The 21,128-nt window shown below is 43.6% G+C and overlaps 1 pseudogene; it reads left to right on the forward strand.

Moving 5' to 3' along the window:
• Positions 1-17,853: 17,853 nt before the first annotated feature.
• LOC119355380 lies at positions 17,854-20,862 on the forward strand (annotated as a pseudogene).
• The last annotated feature ends 266 nt before the right edge of the window (positions 20,863-21,128 follow it).

Below are 21,128 nucleotides of genomic sequence, written 5' to 3' on the forward strand. Positions count from 1 at the left end.
TATATTGGATGTAAGTTTCATGAACTATTATTGTTGACATTACCCTTGAGGTAAAAGGTTGGGAGGCGAATCTATAAGCCCCTATCTTTCTTTGTGTCCGATTAAAACTTTGAACCCATAAATATCACGTGAGTTTTAGCAATTGTGAAAGACTAAATAATAGTTGAGTTCGTGGAGTTTGCTAAATCAAAGCTCTGACATAGACCCTTCCTGAAAATAAGATGAATTGCAATTTTTTGATGACCGAGAATATATTTTGTTAGTTTCAAGAAAGTTTATGATCTATAATTTAACATGTGAATAGCTTGTTACTTGATCATGAAAAGTTTTATGAAGATGAGCTACTGTTATGATATATAATGATGCTATAAAAAGTGATTGAAACTATCATTGATGAAACTTATGCACTTCCTAGCATTCACACTTCATAAATTATTTCTTTTATCATTTACCTACTCGAGGACGAGCAGGAATTAAGCTTGGGGATGCTGATACGTCTCCAACGTATCTATAATTTATGAAGTATTCATGCTATTGTATTATCAACCTTGGATGTTTTATATGCATTTATATGCTATTTTATATGATTTTTGGGACTAACCTATTAACCTAGTGCCCAGTGCCAGTTTCTGTTTCCCCCTTGTTTTTGAGTTTTACAGAAAAGGAATATCAAACGGAGTCCAATTGACGTGCCATTTTTTGCCGATTTTTTATGGACCAAAAGAAGACCCCGGAGTAAAAGAGTTGGGCCAGGAGAGTCCCGGGGCGTCCACGAGGGTGGGGGGCACGCCCACCCCTCAAGGCGTGTGGGCCTGCCTCGTGGATGCCTCGGGCACCTCCATGACGTGAGACCGACGCCAAAAATTCCTATAAATATAGAAACCTTAGAAAAATAACCTAGATCGGGAGTTCCGCCGCCAGAAGTCTCCGTAGCCACCGAAAACCAATCTAGGCCCTCTCCGACACCCTGCCAGAGGGGGCCATCATCACTGCAGGGCATGGAGGAGGATCCCGGAGGGGCCATTATCATCATGAAGGCCAAGGACCAGAGGGAGGCCATGGAGGAGGAAGCACAAGGGGGAGAACCTCTCCTCCTCTCTCTCTTGGTGGCACTGAAGTGCCATCGGGAGGGGAATTATCGCCGCGGTGATCGTCTTCATCAACATCACCATCCTCATCTCTTTTACGCGGTCCACTCTCCCACACCCCACTGTAATCCCTACTTGAACATGGTGCTTTATGCCACATATTATGATCCAATGATGTGTTGCCATCCTATGATGTTTTGAGTAGATATCTTTTGTCTTTGGGTTGATTGATGATCTAGATTGGTATGACTTGTATGTTTTACTTTGATGCTGTCCTATGGTGCCCTCCGTGTCGCGCAAGCGTGAGGGGTTCCCTCTGTAGGGTGTTGCAATACGTTCATGATTCGCTTATAGTGGGTTGGTGAGTGACTGAAACACAAATCCGAGTAAGGGGATTGTTGTGTATGGGATAAAGGGGACTTGATGCTTCAATGTTATGGTTGGGTTTTACCTTAATGATATTTAGTAGTTGCGCATGCTTGCTAGAGTTCCAATCATAAGTGCATATGATCCAAGTAGAGGAAGTATGTTAGCTTATGCCTCTCCCTCATATGAAATTGCAATAGTGATTACCGGTCTTGTTAACGATTGCCTAGGACAATTCCGCACACCGATCCACCATTATTCCACATTCGCTATTTATAATATTTAGTAATATATTCTAACTTTATGCTAACAACGCCTACTTTTATATTTTAGCTCTCCGATATCATACAAAGTTATCCTCTTCATACCCACAACATAGTTTTATTTCTCGTTGCTAGTTGGAAGCAAACGTTCGGTGTACGTAGAGTCATATCAGTGGCAGATAGGGCTTGAGAGAATATTGATCTTACCTTTAGCTCCTTGTGGGTTCGACACTCCATATTTATCACTTCCAACTTTGGAAATTGCTACGATGATTTCTTGCACTTGGGGATTATCAGCAGGTCATGAGGTCGATGCGACCCCGGGCTTGAGAAGCAGCTAGGGCGCGAGCAGGACCCAAATACAATCTATATTTTGTTCGTAGGGGGTTTATGCTATTTTGCAGATATTGCTGACGATTTTTATAGGATATGTTATGCCAATGTCTCGTGGTACTACAAATCCGGTTTAATGGAAACCGTATAATGTTTTTACGGGACGATTTTTGCAGGATCGTATAGAGATGCTCTTAGTTGCTAACTATTAGATCATCTCTAGCAGATCCTGGCTTGTCAGTCCTTATAATTTCGGTCGATTTACAGAAAACGGTAAAATTTTGGCCCGAGCAAATCCGGTAAATAAAGCCAGGTTTGTAAAGAAATTACGGGCGACCTGTATATCCCTAGCTCCACCTCTATATTTACCGGATCTTGGCCGATTTATGGTTCCTATCCAGCATAGTCTGCACCCACCTCCACCGCAATTCCCCTCTCTCCGCCGCCAAATCCACCAACTCCGGCAGCGGTTTCTTGCGTGCACAACCCCTTTTCGAATAGATCATTGTCAAACGAAGTTCACGGGCGTGGTGTCCGAAGGGGGCGCGGCGGCTCACCGCCGCACAAGCAAGCCCACCACGACGACAACGCCGGCAACTCCATCCCCCCCTCGGGCGAGGAATGGTGTCGCGTGCACGTGAGGGAGCGTGGCGCCCTCTCCCGTAGTAGCGCCCGGAGGACGTGGAGGGAGTTCGACGGGATAAGGGACCTCCTTTGTCCGACCACCAAGCGTTTCCGCGAGGTGGAGGCGAAGGAGGAAGTCGCTACCGAAGAAGAAGGTGCCACCGCACGGCTCGAGGCGGCCAAGGAGGAGTAACAACTCGTCTTCACTGTCTACTCCACGGCCGAGTATTATCTCCTCGTCAAAAAGCCCGACGAGTAGTTTAGATTTAGTTTTATCTACTATGTTTAATTTTGTGGGTTCAAATGTGTCATGAACTTTCGTCGAACTATGGTGGTGTGAGCTCTAAGTTTAAATTATGCAGTATCGTATGAAGGATCTATTTTGTCATGCGCTCCGCGGCGCCCCGGATTCGTTTTACAGTATCCCTTAAACGAAATTTGTGGTACTGCAGTTTACATGATCTATTAGAGATGCTCTTACCTTTGTATCAAGATACAAGGGAGAATTTATTTTAACCCCCAGTTCGCTCGCCTTGGATCATAAACCCCTTTCTTCGCTTGTCTCCCTCTGAACGCTCCCCCCCTCTTTTGCCTAGCTCTTGTTGATTGCCCCCTTCGGCATGTCTAACAAATTTGTTAGTATATAACCATCAAATAGCAATAAGAATATATAGCCCTTAAACTCTTTATCCTTTTCAGATCTATCACACCCCTTTGTCGATCCATCCCATCCCTTTACTGATCCAACCCCTCCAACTCCAATCCCCATGGGGACATTACCTTACAAGAGGAACCAACAAGCTTGCCTTACCCTTAGGGCAGCAATGGAGGGCGGCGGATGGGGGGGATGCGGCGGAGCAGCAGGGGTGACGGATGAGGCATCAACATGGGAGAACAAAAATATGGCTTATGGAACTGAATGATTATGCTAAAAAAACTGTGCTCATTCCATTCCATTACTTGTGAACTTTGTAATCAACTTGGGCATCTTAACTTCAAATGCAAGGTACTATCATGACAGAATCATTGCCCCACGTAGTGATGACATGATCACCCTTGAACTTTATAATGAGATTAGTCTATTTTTGGGGTGTGAAGGATTGATATATAAAATTGCTTGGTTCCAAGAATGCAATAGCATAGACTGGATTAATATCGTCTAAGTGATATCTATATATTTTGTCTGGTGAATTACAATGAGAATGCTTACATAGCCAAACATAGAAAGAAAGGAACCTTATTAGAATATAAGAATAATATTGTTTCTCATGTTGCTTCCAATAACAGGGAAAAACTTTACCAAGTTTCTACTATTGTTTCTAAGAATGAATTAGGTGATGTGGAGAAGCTTCCTTTTCAACCATTCTCTCCAAAATGCAACTCGTAAAAAGTATTTTTTTCCCCACTCCTAAGGTGGTGAAAAAGAAGAGAAAGAAAGTGGAAGAGGTATCATTTTCAAAGAGTGTTGCTCCTATTATGGTTGTGCCTTATGAACATGAATCATAAACTATTATGAAAGATGATTTTGGTGAAATTATTTATGATATTGAAAATCTTTTTCCGTACCAACTTAGAAGAAGATGATAATAATGCTTGCTATATAATTGGTGATATCCATCCTACTACTAATGAGGGTGATCAATTACAAGAATTTGCTAATGATATGGAAAGTTAAAATCTTGGAGATGACCAATGTGACGCCCAGAGACAGATGCTCCAGTGCCTTCCGTTTATTTTCATTGTCGTTGTGTGATTCATTTGTTTGTTGCATTCATCATCGCATCATTCGCATTACATCGGCACTTGTGTCATCATTCTTTTCAAAACTTGCATCCGTTCGTTGTTGCCGGACCTCCCAATTCTCTTCGTTGTCCGTTTTGAGCCCCTCCACACTTACACGCGCCCGCGGCACCTTCGAGCTATTATTTTATATGTGGGAATAAAATGTTCTCGGAATGGGTTGAAAGTTAGCGTGCGGTCTTATTATACTGTAGGTAGACTGTCTGCAGAATTTCGTCGCATTCAAAATCCGTTTGATGCCCCAACGGATAACTATAGCTGCACTATAGCCGGTCAAACGCCGGACGTTTTCGGTATCCGAAAACTGTTGTCGGGCTGCACTCCTTCCGTCTCTTAAGAAAAAACACAATTTTAAAATAAAATTAGTGAATTTTAAAAAAAAGGAAAAAGTGAAAAAGGAAGAGAAAGAGAAATAAAAACAAACGAAAAAGAAAAAACAAACCAAAACTAAAACTTAAAAAAACAAGAAAGCCGCTATGTGATTTTTAGGGCGTCTCCTATTTGCCGCGTAGATCGCACGTTAGCTACCTAGCGCGTACCCTACAGTGACCTTTTTCCTTTGTTTTCTTCAGGTTTTTTCTTTATTTTTACTTTTTACTTTTTATTTTATCTTCTTTTTTCTTTTTCTTTGTTGTTCATTTTATTTATCTTTTTTCTTAATTTTCTCTTTCTTTCTTTCCTTTTTCTTTGTTTTTTCATTTCCATTTCTTTTTTGCGACCATCTTAAAAATTTGTGAACATATTTGCGACCATCTTTAAAATCATGAATTCTTTTGAACTCGTAAACATTTTAGAAAATGTGTATATTTTCATGTTTTCAATTTTTTTTAAATCGTGTGCATTTTTGTGAATTGAGTAAAATTATGGAAAAAATCACAAACATTTGGAATTTGTGAACATTTTTTTACTACCGTCAACATTGTTTCTGAATCACTGTTCATTTTGTGAAGCGACAAACTCACAAACATGTTTCTGAAATTGGGGGAAAATTTTTGGTAATTCATGAACAATTTTATATTTTTCACGAACATTTTTAAAATGGATGAACATTTTTTTAATCAGCAAAACATTTGTAATCAAGAACAATTTGGAAATTTTTTGAACATTTTTTTATAATTTTAGAACAATTTTTCAAGTTGCTAACATTTTTTTTAATACGCCGACATTTTTTGAATATGCGAACATTTTTGAATCCGTGAACATTTTAAGAGTTTTTTAACATTTTTTAAAATGCACGTCTTTTTGAAATTTTGGAACTTTTTGAAATAGCAAATTATTGAAGAAACAAACAAAAATAGGAAAAATTAAAATGAAAAAAATATTAAGAAAACCGAGCGGGCTGTACATGGGCCGGCCCAAAAGGGCGCGCTCTATAGGAGGTCCCTCTTTTAAGTGTTTATTTGAATGAAGAAGAAAAAAGAACTAAAGTAGGCATGTCTGGTTAGTTGTCCCACTTGGTTAATACAGTTGCACTTAAGCGGGAGGTTAGGAGCTTGAATCATGTTGTTGCACGTATGTTTATAAAAGACCATCATATCCTTTATTATGTAGGTGTATGGAGAGATCTTGTCCGTTAATGTTTTTAGGAAGGTTGTACTCAAGCGAAAGTGTCACGCAACACCTACATAGGCTATTCAAAAATTGGACTGGGCCATCTTTATCAGACATGACGACCAATTCAGGAGCACATGGGAGTGGTGGCTACAGGCTAGGGCTGATGTTCCTAAGCATATGCGTCGCAATTTCGACACAATTGCAATTCTGCTGCACTGGAGGATCTGGAAAGAGCGCAACTCCAGGATCTTTGATCAGCTTGCCTATAGCGCCCACAGGGTTCTTGATCTAGTGCGGAAGGACATAGGAGTGTGGCGGGCTGTCAGCTGCATCTCCGACTTGGGTGCTTAATTTCCCTCACTGGTAGCTGGGTGTTGATGTTCGTCAGTTATTTGATGTCTGTACTTGGAGCGATCGCTCTTTGGTTTTCAGTCTAGTACGCCTAAACTGCTAACCTCACTGTACTTTTCCCTTCTCTCTAATAAAGTTTGGCCAATAGCCCTTCAAACAAAATAACATTCTAAATACAGATCTATGAAACCGGATGCGAGGCCAAGTGGACGGTTCATGTTTATCTCTGTTTCACTTCTGGTTTAGTTGTTGGTCGTGACCTCTTGGACAGTGAACACATGGGTCAAATCCATCTTGCCACCAGACTTTGCCTCTGCCTGTGTTGCTGTTGCCTTGAGGCCGGTCCCTAAACATTGTCGGTACACCCAAAACGAGTCACAATATCCTCAACCACCACCGAGCATAAAAACCGATGAGCCAAACATCAGACCAAAGTCAAAACCAGGAAACCCAAATTTTGACTTCTTTTTTTACTTCTAGAGACCAAAGTAAGTTTGACTGGCTTCATTTTTGGCAGAAGGAAAACCAAACTATACATGACAATATGCACATGTTGAGAGAAGAGTCGTCATATGTGCAGGCTCCATAATGTCCATAGAGTGTGCTCCATATGCATTTGGAGGTTGCGGAGCCTAAGCGTAAACTCAGTTTCGCTAAAAGGCAGCCTCCATATCTTTCTTACAAGTAGGCCCCGCTTGTCGCTGACTGCAACTGTTCATCCTCAAAACTTCAAAACAAAACACATTTAACATATCGATTTCACTAATACTCCCATTTAAAAAATGTATCATTAAAAAATGTTCACGTGTTTTCAAAAAATGTTGTAACATTTGAAAAAAAATTATACAATGCAGAAAATAATCACAACATTTAAAAAAATGTTCACGCATTTGAAAAATATGTTTGCGACATTTCAAATGTATTAAAAAATTATGGAAAATGTGTTGTATCATTCAAAAAAATGTTGAACATGTATTTGTAAAATGTTTAACTTGTACTAAAAAAATGTTCAATACATCCATTTGAAACTTTTACAACATGTATAAAAACATGTTCAAGATGTATATGAAAAAATTATAACATGTACTCAAAGGTAAAAAGGGAAAAGGAAAAAAACGAAACATAAAAACACAGAAAACCAAAAACCGATGAAAACCAGCATGGAAAAAAATTTAAAAGAAAACCGTGTGGAAGCTAATTGGAACTGGTCACAGAAACTTCTTAAAACTGCTCCCCAGAAACATCACAAGCAGGCTGACAGTTGGTTTTTGATACTTTAGCCGAAAAATCACAAGCAGGCTGTGGCCCACGCCTCTGCTGACACAATACTGTAGCATTGCATGAAATAGCTCCGCACCGTACCGTAGCAGTGCGCGACACTGGACCAGAGTACACCCGCGTACAGCACATAGAGACGACACAACACAATCACTCTGTCGCTCGTACAGTACTACTACGACGGAGCTGACACAGTCACAGTCGTGTGGTACAAATACTTGAGCCGTGTCGCCTGCACTGCACTGCACGCCACGTGTGCTCCGCCGTGTAACGGTAGGAAAAGAAGAAGAAATCGATAGGGGGCTAAATTTTGTGTTTTGACTTTTTTCAAACTTGTTTTGACTCTTTTTGAGACTCGATCTAAATCTGATCTCAGTTTGTAAAAATTTCAGGATCTGATCATTTTCTTTCATCAAGGTCACTGGCGGTAGGGTTGCACGCCCTATCGAAGAATTTTTCTAAGTATGAAACACAGTGCATGCTCGCACCTACCGCCGATCCCTTTGGCAGTAGGGTTGTACAAATTATCACCAGTCTGTTTAACGCTAGGAATGTTTCTACCGCCAAAGTCCCTATCGGTAGGGTTGTACAGGCTATCGCCAGCCTGTTTGATGGCAGGGATGTTTCCTACCGTCAAAGTGGGGGAAATGATTTAAAAAAAACACAGAAAGAAACCGATGAAACCCAACAGGGATTTAAAAAAATCGTGTGGAAGCTAATAAAAGCAGTTCTAACACCCCCCTCCCCCGAAAGCCTATATTGGGCCGGTTCATCTGGCCCGATCGCCTCACACAGTAAAGTAGGCGAGGTACTATGGTCTAGCCCTCACAGTTTAGGCAAAAAAAGACAAGCACGTTGTGGCCCACGCCTGTCCTGAGGCCAACTCCACCGCGCGACTTCGTCCTGTTCGGGTGCGTCCGTTTGGGGTCAAACGGACGAACCAGACGGCACAGCGCGCGGGAGCAAATGGACTTTTGTCCTTTTTCTATCTGCTTTCGACCCATCCCCGGTTCAAGTTTGCATCGCTTTTGGGGTGAAATGGACAGCGCACGGACGGGCGGGTGAAAGCACAAGTGCTCCCTGGGTGATTTTGGTAATTAAAGTCAATATATCTCTTGTTGGACTAATGCTTCTACCTAGTATGTTTCAGATAAATTCAACAATGGAGTGGCATGGACTAGAGGATGTGGAACCCCTTCAAAATGCCGAGGATAAAGGATTGGCTCAAGCTCAAAGCACAAGACTCTACATTTTTCCTTTTAGTGATCCAAGATCACATTGAGTCCATAGGAAAGCCAATACTATTAACAAGGGGTGAGGTGTTGCTTAATGGCTTGCTTGCTCAAAGTGCTTAGTGATATGCTCCACAACCCTCAACTACTTTCTCACATCCAAATATGTCCCAAACCAAAAATCAAACTCGGCCCCACCGATTTGATCTATCCGGTGCCACCGAGTTCACTTGACATAAGCCACTGCCAAAAACCCTAATCAATTCGGTCTCACCGAGATGGGCTTGCAAACTCTCTATTGCCTATTATATTAATTTCGGTCTCACCGAAATATGAAATCGGCCCCACCGAGTTTGCCTGGCCAACTCTCTATTTGGCTTATTACTAAAATTGGTTTCACCGAGTTTGTGAAATCGGTCCAACCGAGATGAGGCTTTACCCTAACCCTAGCACATCGGTCCCACCGAGTTGATCAAGTCGATCCCACCGAAAATCCTAACGGTCACATTATGAACTAAATCGGTCTGACCGAGTTTCACGATTCGGTCCCACCGAGTTTGGTAAATTGTGTGTAACGGTTAGATTTTGTGTGGAGGCTATATATACCCCTCCACCCACTCTTCATTCGTGGAGAGAGCCATCAGGACATGCCTACACTTCCAACATACATTTTCCGAGAGAGAACCACCTACACTTGTGTTGAGGTCAAGATATTCCATTCCAACCACATAAATCTTGATCTCTAGCCTTCCCCAAGTTGCTTTCCACTCAAATCATATTTTCAACAAATCCTATCCTATGAGAGAGAGTCGAGTGTTGGGGAGACTATCATTTGAGCACAAGAGCAAGAAGTTCATCATCAACACACCATTTGTTACCTCTTGGAGAGTGGTGTCTCCTAGCTAGATTGGTTAGGTGTCACTTGGGAGCCTCCGTCAAGATTGTGGAGTTGAACCAAGGAGTTCGTAAGGGCAAGGAGATCGCCTACTTCGTGAAGATCAACCCTAGTGAGGCAAGTCCTTCGCGGGCGACGGCCATGGTGGCATAGACAAGGTTGCTTCTTCGTGGACCCTTCATGGGTGGAACCCTCCGTGAACTCGCGCAACCGTTACCCTTCGTGGGTTGAAGTCTCCATCAACGTGGATATACGATAGCACCACCTATCGGAACCACGCCAAAAATCTCCGTGTCTACATTTCGTTTGCTCCCTCCAAATCCCATCCCTTTACATTCTTGCAAGTTGCATGCTTTACTTTCTGCTGCTCATATACTCTTGTCATGCTTGCTTGATATGTATTATAAATGTGTGAACTTGTGCTAAAACTCCACTTCAACATAAAGAAATTAAAAACTGCAACTTTTATTGCGAAGAGTCTATTCACCCCCCTCTAGATACTTCTTCTCGATCCTTTCAATTGGTATCAGAGCATTGGTCTCCATTGCTTTGGTTTAAACACCTTTGGAGGAAGATGGATGAGTCTACGTTGGGGAGTCTTAGACATAGAGTGCCTATTCTTGATGAAGAGTTCTTCCATGAGTGGAAAAATGAGATGCTTGAGATTTTTAATGAATATCATTTGAACAAGTACATTACTAGCCCTTGTGCACCTCATATTGACCCTCTGCATCCCATACCCGATGAGGATCTTGACATGATTCGCAATCTTGGAACTATCAATCTTATCATTAGAGGATTGCCCAAAAACTTAATTGCTAGCTTACCTACTCTTAAGTGTGCCTACACTATATGGCGATTTCTTGAGGAACGGTTCCCAAATTATTCCTTGAAAAATCTAGATGAAATTCTCCATAAGTCTATTGCCTTGAGTAAGATGAGCACTAGTGATCTTAAGTTTGATGATTGTCTGTTTGAGCTTCATGATCTCATGCGTGCCAAAGGAGATTTTGGAATTATTAGCAATATCATTTCTGGAGTCATTAGAATTCATAGAGATGAACATTGTTACGGTCATACTTCTAATGAATCACTCTCTCTAGGAATTGATCCACCACATGATGATGTTGAGCATGGATAGTATGATGAGGATGATGATAGTGACTATGATCTTGATGATGCAATGAGACACTTCGATCTTATGGCTAATCTTCGCGGCTTCATGGCCGGAGGAAAGGAATGGGTCCTTCATAGTGGATGTACTAATCATATGGCCGAAGACAAAGATATATTTCGTGAGCTTGCTGAAAACGATGGCCCTCGAAAGTATGTCACTTTCGGTGATAACTCAAAAGGTAAGGTGGTTGGCCTTGGTAATGTGGCCATCTCACATGATAGCTCCATACAAAATGTTATGCTCGTTGAATCGCTTGGCTACAATTTACTTTCCGTATCTAGACTTGCTAACTTTGGTTTCAGCGTCCTATTTACTGAAGTAGATTGCCAAGTGTTTCGTAGAGATAATCATAAAATGGTCTTTACCAGTATATGTAGAGGTGATCTTTACATTGTTGATTTCACTAGAAAATCTCAACCTAGAACTTGCTTAATTGCTAAATCTTCTAAAGGCTGGTTGTGGCATAGAAGGCCAGGTCATGTGGGCATGTGAAATCTTGATAAGCTTATTAAAGGTAAGCTTATTAAAGGTGATCATATCCTTGGAGTAAAAGATGTTATATTTTATAATGATAGACTTTGTAGTGCTTGTCAAGCAGGAAAACAAGTTGGAAGAAGTCACCCCATGAAGAACATCATGACCACGAGAAGACTGCTCGAGCTACTTCACATGGATCTCTTTGGTCCCAATGCCTACAAGAGTCTTGGTGGTAACTCATTTGGTCTAGTCATAGTCGATGATTTTTCAAGATTTACGTGGGTGTTCTTTCATGATGATAAATCGCAAGTCCAAAAGATCTTCAAAAACTTCACTAGGAAGGCCCAAAATCAATTTGAAGTGAAGATCAAGAAGGTTCGGAGCGACAACGGAACAGAGTTCAAGAACGCAAATGTGGATACCTTCCTTGACGAAGAAGGGATTTCACATGAGTTCTTGGCTACGTACACGCCTCAACAAAATGGAGTTGTTGAGAGGAAGAACCGGACTCTTATTGAGATGGCAAGAACGATGCTTGATGAGTACATGACTCCAAAACACTTTTGGGCAGAAGCGGTTGAGACAGCTTGCCATGCAACAAATCTCTTGTATCTTCACAAGCTACTCGGCAAGATGGCATACGAGCTCCTCACCGGTAACAAACCCCAAGTTGGATACTTTCGAGTATTCAGCTCAAAGTGCTACATTCTTGATAAGCATCGTCGTTCTAAATTTTCTCCTAAATCTCATGAAGGTTTCCTACTTGGTTATGGCTCAAACTCTCACACTTATTGTGTCTACAACAATTTCACCCAAAAGGTTGAAGAGATGGTAGACGTGAAGGTTGATGAATCTAACGTCTCTCAAGTAGAGCAATTGCCAATTGATGTAGGAGACAAAGACCCTTCAGAAGCAATCCAAGACTTGTCTATCGGCAAGATTCGTCCAACAGAGGTAAAGGAGAGTACCTCGTCCGTCCAAGTGGAGGCTTCCACCTCACAACAAGGTGAACCAAGAGTTGACATGGAAGCATCCACGAGTGGGACGCACCAAGATGAAGAGAACGAGGAAGTACATCAAGATGAACCTCCTCAACCTCCTTCTCCACCAAGACAAGAAAACGACAACGCCAATAATGAAGAAGGCCAAGAAGAAGGACAAGATGATGAAGAAGATGTTCCACCCTGACCCAAGCATAAGCTCTCACGAGTTCGAGCAAGAGTCTCAAGAGATCATCCCGTCGAACAAATCTTCAACGATATTCAAACCGGGAGAATCACTCGCTCTAAAACTCGTTTGGCTAACTTTTGTGAACATTATTCATTCATCTCTAGCATTGAACCTATGAAGGTTGAAGAAGCATTGGAAGATCCGGATTGGATAAATGCCATGCATGAAGAGCTACATAACTTTGAGAGAAATCAAGTATGGACATTGGTCGAGAAGCCCGACAACAACCACAACATCATCAGTACCAAATGGGTGTTTCGCAACAAGCAAGACGAATACGGTCAAGCCGTCCGCAACAAAGCTTGTCTAGTCGCCCAAGGCTACACTCAAGTCGAAGGTATGAACTATGGTGAGACATATGCCCCCGTTGCTAGACTTGAGTCCATTCACATTTTACTTGCTTATGCTAATCACCATGATATCACCTTGTACCAAATGGACATTAAAACTGCTTTTCTAAATGGTGAAATTGAGGAGGAAGTTTATGTTAAGCAACCTCCCAGCTTTGTCAATCCTAAGAAACCTAATCATGTTTACAAACTTCACAAAGATTTTTATGGTCTTAAACAAGCCCCTACAGCGTGGTATAAATGCTTGACCAAGTTCCTTATTGAAAAAGGCTTTAAAATTGGAAAAATAGATTCTACTCTTTTCACTAAAAGGGTTAATGGAGAACTATTTGTGTGCCAAATTTATGTTGATGATATTATATTTGGTTCGACTAACCCTCATTTTAGTGAGAAGTTTGGAAAGCTTATGTTGGAGAAATTTGATATATCTATGATGAGTGAACTCAAATTCTTTCTTGGTTTGAAAATCAAGCAAACTAAGGAAGGTACCTTTGTTTCTCAAACAAAGTACACCAAGGACTTATTCAAGAAGTTCAATGTGCAAGAATACAAAGGTATGAATACACCCATGCCTACTAGTGGACATCTTGACTTGACTAAGGATGGTGAACCGGTTGATCAAAAGGTTTACCGCTCTATGATCGGTTCATTGTTATATCCATGTGCCTCTCGTCTAGATATTATGCTAAGTGTGTGTGCACGATATCAAGCGGCCCCCAAAGAATGTCATCTTAAGGATGTGAAAAGGATAGTGAGATACTTAATACATACACCAAATTTTGGCATTTGGTATCCTAAGAGGTCCTCTTTTGATCTTGTTGGATATTCCGACTCGGACTATGCCGGAGACAAGGTTGATAGAAAGCCCACTTTGGGTACTTGTCAATTTCTTGGTAGATCTCTTGTGTCTTGGTCTTCCAAGAAACAAAACTCGGTATCCTTATATCCACCGCCGAAGCGGAATACATTGCCACCGATTCATGTTGCGCTCAATTACTTTGGATGACCCAAACTCTTAAAGATTATGGGATCAATGTGAAACATGTTCCATTGCTTTGTGACAATTAAAGTGCTATTAAGATTGCTCACAATCCCGTGCAACATTCTCAAACTAAGCATATTGAAGTTCAACATCATTTCATTCGAGATCATGTTGCTAAAGGGGACATTAATCTTAAGCATGTTCGTACCGATAACGAATTGGCGGATATATTCACCAAACCGCTTGATGAGAAAGTCTTTTGTCATTTCAGAGGTGAGTTGAACATCATTGATGCTTCAAAATTGGAGTAGGAACTCTGTTTGGATACATGCAACGCATGAATCTATGACTAATCCTTGATATTTCTTTCATAATGCTATTCATATGTCTTGGATATATTTGCACCCTTGCATGTTATCTAACCCGTGTAGGTACTTGGATGAATCTAAATCTATGAGATTGCAACTCTCTCACATCTTGAGCAATCTCTACATCACCAAGTCTCTACAATACGGTGGTCGATGACAAGGAAGCACGAAACCCTTCAACATATCCTTTGAAAAATTATATGTATAGAATTTCATAATTGTCATTTTGGATACACAAGTGCTCTTCCTTGCAAAACTAACCCATGTAGGTAGATGAACTCAAATTACAAGTGGTGCTCTCAACTCTTGATGAACTACATTAACCTCGAGCAACTCACACAAGTTCGACTACATGACTAGGATCAACACCACCACCCAAGGAATGTCATTCCATCTTAGAGAAGCTTAACCTCAAGTGATAGGTTAAAGCAACTCAACAAGATGTGAATACATCAAATGCTTAGCAAAAAATGGTAACCCCATTTTGAGCTTAAACGATGAGTATGACCTACGATCAAGTGTTTTCACTTGATTCCTCAGTCAAAATACTCTAACATAGGTGACTCAGTCACCGCCCAATTCTAGATGAAGTTCTCTAGTGTTTCTCTGAGTTTTTGCATTTGTTCTTTGCATTTGACCCTTGCATGTTTATTCCCCTTCCATTTGTGACTTCATCTAGATTTTTCTTTTCTTTGTTTTGTTCTGCATTCCCTGCATCCAATTCATTGCAAATCTTTCAGCAAATTCCTTGTAAATCCTTGTGAGATTTTACCTGCCTAGTGAGCTGAGGTGACAAGTGTTCTCACTGTGATGAACTCGGTCACACCGGTTTGTTTCCTTCGGTCCAACCGAATCCTTTCGGCGCCACCAAAGCACACAACTCGGTGCTACCGATTTTACTATAGGAAAGACAACTTGCCACATGTTCCTGCATTCTTTTTGCTCCAGCTCCACTCAATGATTCTTGTCCTCTACCAGCATCACATTCGACTTGCTGCTTTGCTTTGCGACTCAAGGACCAAACCCATTTGTAACAAAAATCCAGAAGAACCCTTTTTGGAAATTGATGTCAAAGGGGGAGAGAGAGATCACATCAAAGCTTAATCATTTCTATAGGGGGGGAGAATACTCAGGGGAGAGTGTAAGAAACCCCAGATGCTTGGTGTTCAAGAGGAGAGATGTTACATGTCTTTAATAGAGGAAAGACATGTTCATAGTTGATTGTTTGCATTAGCTCTGTTTCTTTTCTTTGCTCTGTTTTTCTGTTCCCTATCTTCTCCCAGTATCCCGTGCTAGATTCAGGGGGAGCAAGATATCTAAGGGAAGGAAATCCTTGAATTCATTGCACATCTTTACCTTTGGGGACATGTATATATCCTATAGAGTACTCAATACTCACTCTCTAAATGTCATCCCAGTCTTGGTATTCTTGTGGTTTCTTTGTTTGCTCTGGCTTGTAGATGTATCTGTGTTATCTAACCTTGTTTACTCAGGTTCATTCCTTCCTAAGCCAACTCAAGACCACAAGGTAAGTATATGCATCACACTCATGTGCATGAGGATTTCTTGCTGATGTACATACTGTTTGCAAGGACTCATGAGCATGAAGGTACATTCCCTATACTCACATCATTTTCTCTGATGCATATAGCCAAGATACATGTAACACATTGCTTACTCTGTCATGCTTATGCATTCACATGCTCCTATATTCCATATTTACATGATTGCATACATGTAGGGGGAGCCTATGCATGTTACATGTATTTCCAAAGCTTTACTTGTTATTCTCTATATCTTTATCTAAAACTTTGATGTATGTTGTCATCAATTACCAAAAAGGGGGAGATTGAAAGCACAAGTGCTCCCTGGGTGATTTTGGTAATTAAAGTCAATATATCTCTTGTTGGACTAATTCTTCTACCTAGTATGTTTTAGATAAGTTCAATAATGGAGTGGCATGGACTAGAGGATGTGGAACCCCTTCAAGATGCTGAGGATAAAGGATTGGCTCAAGCTCAAAGCACAAGACTCTACATTTTTCCTTTTAGTGATCCAAGATCACATTGAGTCCATAGGAAAGCCAATACTATTAAGAGGGGAGAGGTGTTGCTTAATGGCTTACTTGCTCAAAGTGCTTAGTGATATGCTCCACAACCCTCAACTACTTTCTCACATCCAAATATGTCCCAAACCAAAAATCAAACTCGGCCCCACCGATTTCATCTATCCGGTGCCACCGAGTTCACTTGACATAAGCCACTGCCAGAAACCCTAATCAATTCGGTCTCACCGAGATGGGCTTGCAAACACTCTGTTGCCTATTATATTAATTTTGGTCTCACCAAAATATGAAATCGGCCCCACCGAGTTTGCCTGGCCAACTCTCTATTTGGCTTATTACTAAAATTGGTTCCACCAAGTTTGTGTAATCGGTCCAACCGAGATGAGGCTTTACCCTAACCCTAGCACATCGGTCCCACCGAGTTGATCAAGTCGGTCCCATCGAAAATCCTAATGGTCACATTATGAACTAAATCGGTCTGACCGAGTTTCACGATTCGGTCCCACCGAGTTTGGTAAATTGTGTGTAACGGTTAGATTTTGTGTGGAGGCTATATATACCCCTCCACCCACTCTTCATTCGTGGAGAGAGCCATCAGGACATGCCTACACTTCCAACATACATTTTCCGAGAGAGAACCACCTACACTTGTGTTGAGGTCAAGATATTCCATTCCAACCACATAAATCTTGATCTCTAGCCTTTCCCAAGTTGCTTTCCACTCAAATCATATTTCCACCAAATCCTATCCTATGAGAGAGAGTCGAGTGTTGGGGAGACTATCATTTGAAGCACAAGAGCAAGGAGTTCATCATTAACACACCATTTGTTACCTCTTGGAGAGTGGTGTCTCCTAGATTGGTTAGGTGTCACTTGGGAGCCTCCATCAAGATTGTGGAGTTGAACCAAGGAGTTTGTAAGGGCAAGGAGATGGCCTACTTCGTGAAGATCTACCCTAGTGTGGCAAGTCCTTCGTGGGCAGCGGCCATGGTGGGATAGACAAGGTTGCTTCTTCGTGGACCCTTCATGGGTGGAGCCCTTCGTGGACTCGCGCAACCGTTACCCTTCGTGAGTTGAAGTCTCCATCAACGTGGATGTACAATAGCACCACCTATCGGAACCACGCCAAAAATCTCCGTGTCTACATTACATTTGCTCCCTCCAAACACTACTAGGGAAAAGCCTAGCAGCAGCGCGGGATTTGGGTGTATCAGTAGTGCGGGTACCCGCGCTACTGATACGGCGCCACAGCTAACTTGTAGCAGTAGCGCGTGTTGACACACGCTACTGCTATACATGGTTAGCTGTAGCGTGTGTTGCAAACAGCGCTACTGCTAATTAGCTGTAGCGGGTCTTATACCCCGCGCTACTGCTATTACTTTCAAAAACAAAAAAAATCTCGATCCCGTGCGTGCTGTCAATGGCAGCAATGGTAAGATCTAGCGATGATTGGCATCGCCGGATGCATGAACGGACAGCGAAAGACCAGATCCAGCAGTGGTTGTTGGAGAGGGCCCGTTTCTATGGCAGAGCCAGGCCGCGGCGTGGGGCTCCTCTTCCCGACCATGCCAGATAGCTCCGGGTCATCCATGGCGATGACCTGCACGGGCATGGACATGGGAGGGTGAGTCAAACCAGAGGGAGAGAGAGAAAAGGAAACCCGAGGGAGAGAGGAAGGTGATGTAGGGAGCAGCGGAGCTAGTCACCGGTGGCGAGGTTCTCCGGTGTGGTGGCGCGGGGCGGCGGCCTCCTAGATGTCGGTGGAAGACCGGCGAGCTCCTAGACACCGGTGGCGCGAGGCGGCGACCTCTTTCGGCACCATGGAGGAGGATGGGTGCATGGGCAAGAGGTCCATGTGAGAGCGTATGGAAAGTGAGAGGAAAGAGTGGTGGAAGAGAGGAGGGATTTGGGGGAGGATATGGGGATTCGGCCGAGGATATGGCGACTTCACCTACCTCGTACTTAGTAGTAGCAAGGGGGTATAAAACCGCGCTACTACTACTATGGCATGTGTCGGGGGGGCACGGTAGAGACCGCTTAGTAGTAGCGAGGGTTAAAAACCAGCACTACTACTATCAACTTAGTAGTAGCGAGGGTTAAGAACCCGCGCTACTGCTAATTAGTAGTAGCGCTTATTTTTGTATCACGCTGCTGCTAAGATTCTGTGTATAAGGTTTTCCCTAGTAGTGAAATCCCATCCCTTTACATTCTTGCAACTTGCATGCTTTACTTTCCGCTGCTCATATACTCTTGTCATGCTTGCTTGATATGTATTATAAATGTGTGAACTTGTGCTAAAACTCCACTTCAACCTAAAGAAATTAAAAACTGTAACTTTTATTGCTAAGAGTCTATTCACCCCCCTTCTAGACACTTCTTCTCGATCCTTTTAGCGGGACGCACGCGCTTGTCAGCCCCTGGCCCGCCTGCCGGTGGCAAAAAGCAACCACCCCCCCCGTGCCCCATTTGGCGCCATCCCCCAAACCCTCCCATGTCCAGCCGCCCCTTCCCTTCCCCGTCCATGGCCGACGACCAACCGAATTTCAACGGCCTGACCGTCGACCTGCCCGAAAAGGTCAAGAAGAAGGCAGCCAAGGCGCCAAGGAAGCCGCGGTCAGAGTGCACGCCGGAGGAGCTCGCTAAGTTGGATGCGGAATCGGCGAAGAGGAGGAACCGGAGGGCGGTCATCAAGGGCAATGCCACCGCGGCCAAGTTCGTCGCCGAGCGCGATGCGATGGAGGCCGCATGGCGCAAGGCCGAGGTCGAGGAGAAGGAGGCCATCATCAACAAAGCGCACGCCGTCCTCATGCTTTGCATTTGTTGTCCGACGGGTTTCTCTCCTGCGGCCGTCGGCCCGACGAGCAAAGGCTCGTCGGTCGCCAGGCCTCCGCACCTTCCAGTTGCCGACGTCGCGGACCACGCCTATGTCGCCCAGCTTTCCCCCGCCAAGGCACGACGGCTAGACCCGTTTCTCGGGGTCGCCGGACATTGGCATGATCTCGCCGTCCACCCCGCGCCCCTCGGCCGTCATCGACCTCAACGTCACGCCGGGGTCCAGCAGCGGCGACCGACCAGCCGTCGAGATGAAAAGAAAGCAAGCACGACCACCGTTTACTAGCACCATGTCGTCCCCCGGCATCCTGTTCTATGAAATGCCAACACCAACGCCAACGGTCGACGACCCCTTCTACAACCAGTTCATGGAGGATGTGATCTACGAGGGTGGGCATGGCCGTGCCTACGATCCCGACGAGACCCAAAGTTAGGATGGCCGCGCCCAGTATGTTGCCGATGAAGAGGCCGACGACCGTGCTGACTACGACCATTGTAACTCGTGGCATGAAGACGATGACATCTATTGCGAAGGTGATTGTGATGAGGAAGAAGGCAATGACATTGATATTGGTGGCGAGCCATTGTTCATTGACGAGCTCACCCAAAGAGCGGAAGCACAAAAGAGGAGGAAGAGCATTCGCAGGGGTTCAAATTCACAAGAGGAGGACAAGTTGATTTGCCAATGTTGGATGGAGATTAGCCAAGATCCGAGGACCGGCGCGCAACAAAAGGGCCTTGTTTTTTGGACGAGAGCCCACAAAACATTCCACGGAAGGAAGATGTTTTAGCCCTACCAAATTATGAGCAACCGTGGCATCACCTTGATTCAAAAGAGGTGGTTGTTCATCCAACAAGAGTGCAAGAAGTATTGCACCACACTTGAGAGTGTTGAAGCACTGCCCGTGAGTGGTCTCGGCGTTGAGGACATGGTACGCTCTCCTCATCCTAGTTTTTTCGTTGCTACGGTCATGAGACTTCTGCCTTGTATATGTTTGCATGTTCAATTGTTGTTGATCATGTGGTGTAGGCATTTCAATCTTTGGAAGCATTCAAGGACCGGCATAATGACAAGCCATTCACTCTTATGCATTGTTGGGCAATCATCAACAATTTCCCTAAGTTCAAGGATCAATACCGTGAACTTCAAAGGAAGAGAGGCAAGAAGACGGCCAAGTTGGTCGGAGGTGGAGATGGCGAGGCGTTGAAGAGGCCAAGGGGCAAGACCAACTTCAAGGTGGATGACATACGTGATGGCTCATCCATGGCCTTGCATGAGACTTTGCATGGCATGATGTCTCAAAAGGATGTGAGGGATGAGAAGAAGCAGCAAAGCAAGGACGAGCAAACGAAGCAATACCTAGAGCTTCAAAGGAAGAAGCTTGAGATGGAGGAGGCGGCCAAGAAGAGAAAGATCGACATGGAGGAGGCGTCCTGACAAAGGCAGCTCGACATCGAGGCCGCCAATGCCGCCACCAAAGCAAAGGAGGTGGCCCTTACGATCATGAGCGTGGACTTGACCAAGATGAGCGAGAAGACGAGGAGCTGGTTCGAGGCCAGGCAGAAGGAGATGTTCGACGCCGATGACCTGAACTAGGTCGTCCGATCAGCCGTGGCCGTTCTTTTTTGCAGGCTGGCATGGGTGCCGCCTGCTGGGCCACTGGCTGTGGGCCGGCGAGAAACACATTCATTTTGGAGGTTGGCTGTGTTGCCGACCGCTGGCTATGTTGTCGGCGAACAAAACTATTCATTTTGGAGGCTGGCTGTGTTGCCGGCGAGGACGTGTAGGCCGCTGGCTCTGTGGCCGGCGTGAACTAGGGACGCTGGCCTGAACTAGGGCTTGGTATTTCGAACGTTGATGTT

This window comes from Triticum dicoccoides, chromosome 1A (genome assembly GCF_002162155.2).
Source record: "Triticum dicoccoides isolate Atlit2015 ecotype Zavitan chromosome 1A, WEW_v2.0, whole genome shotgun sequence".
Classification (NCBI taxonomy): domain Eukaryota; kingdom Viridiplantae; phylum Streptophyta; class Magnoliopsida; order Poales; family Poaceae; genus Triticum; species Triticum dicoccoides.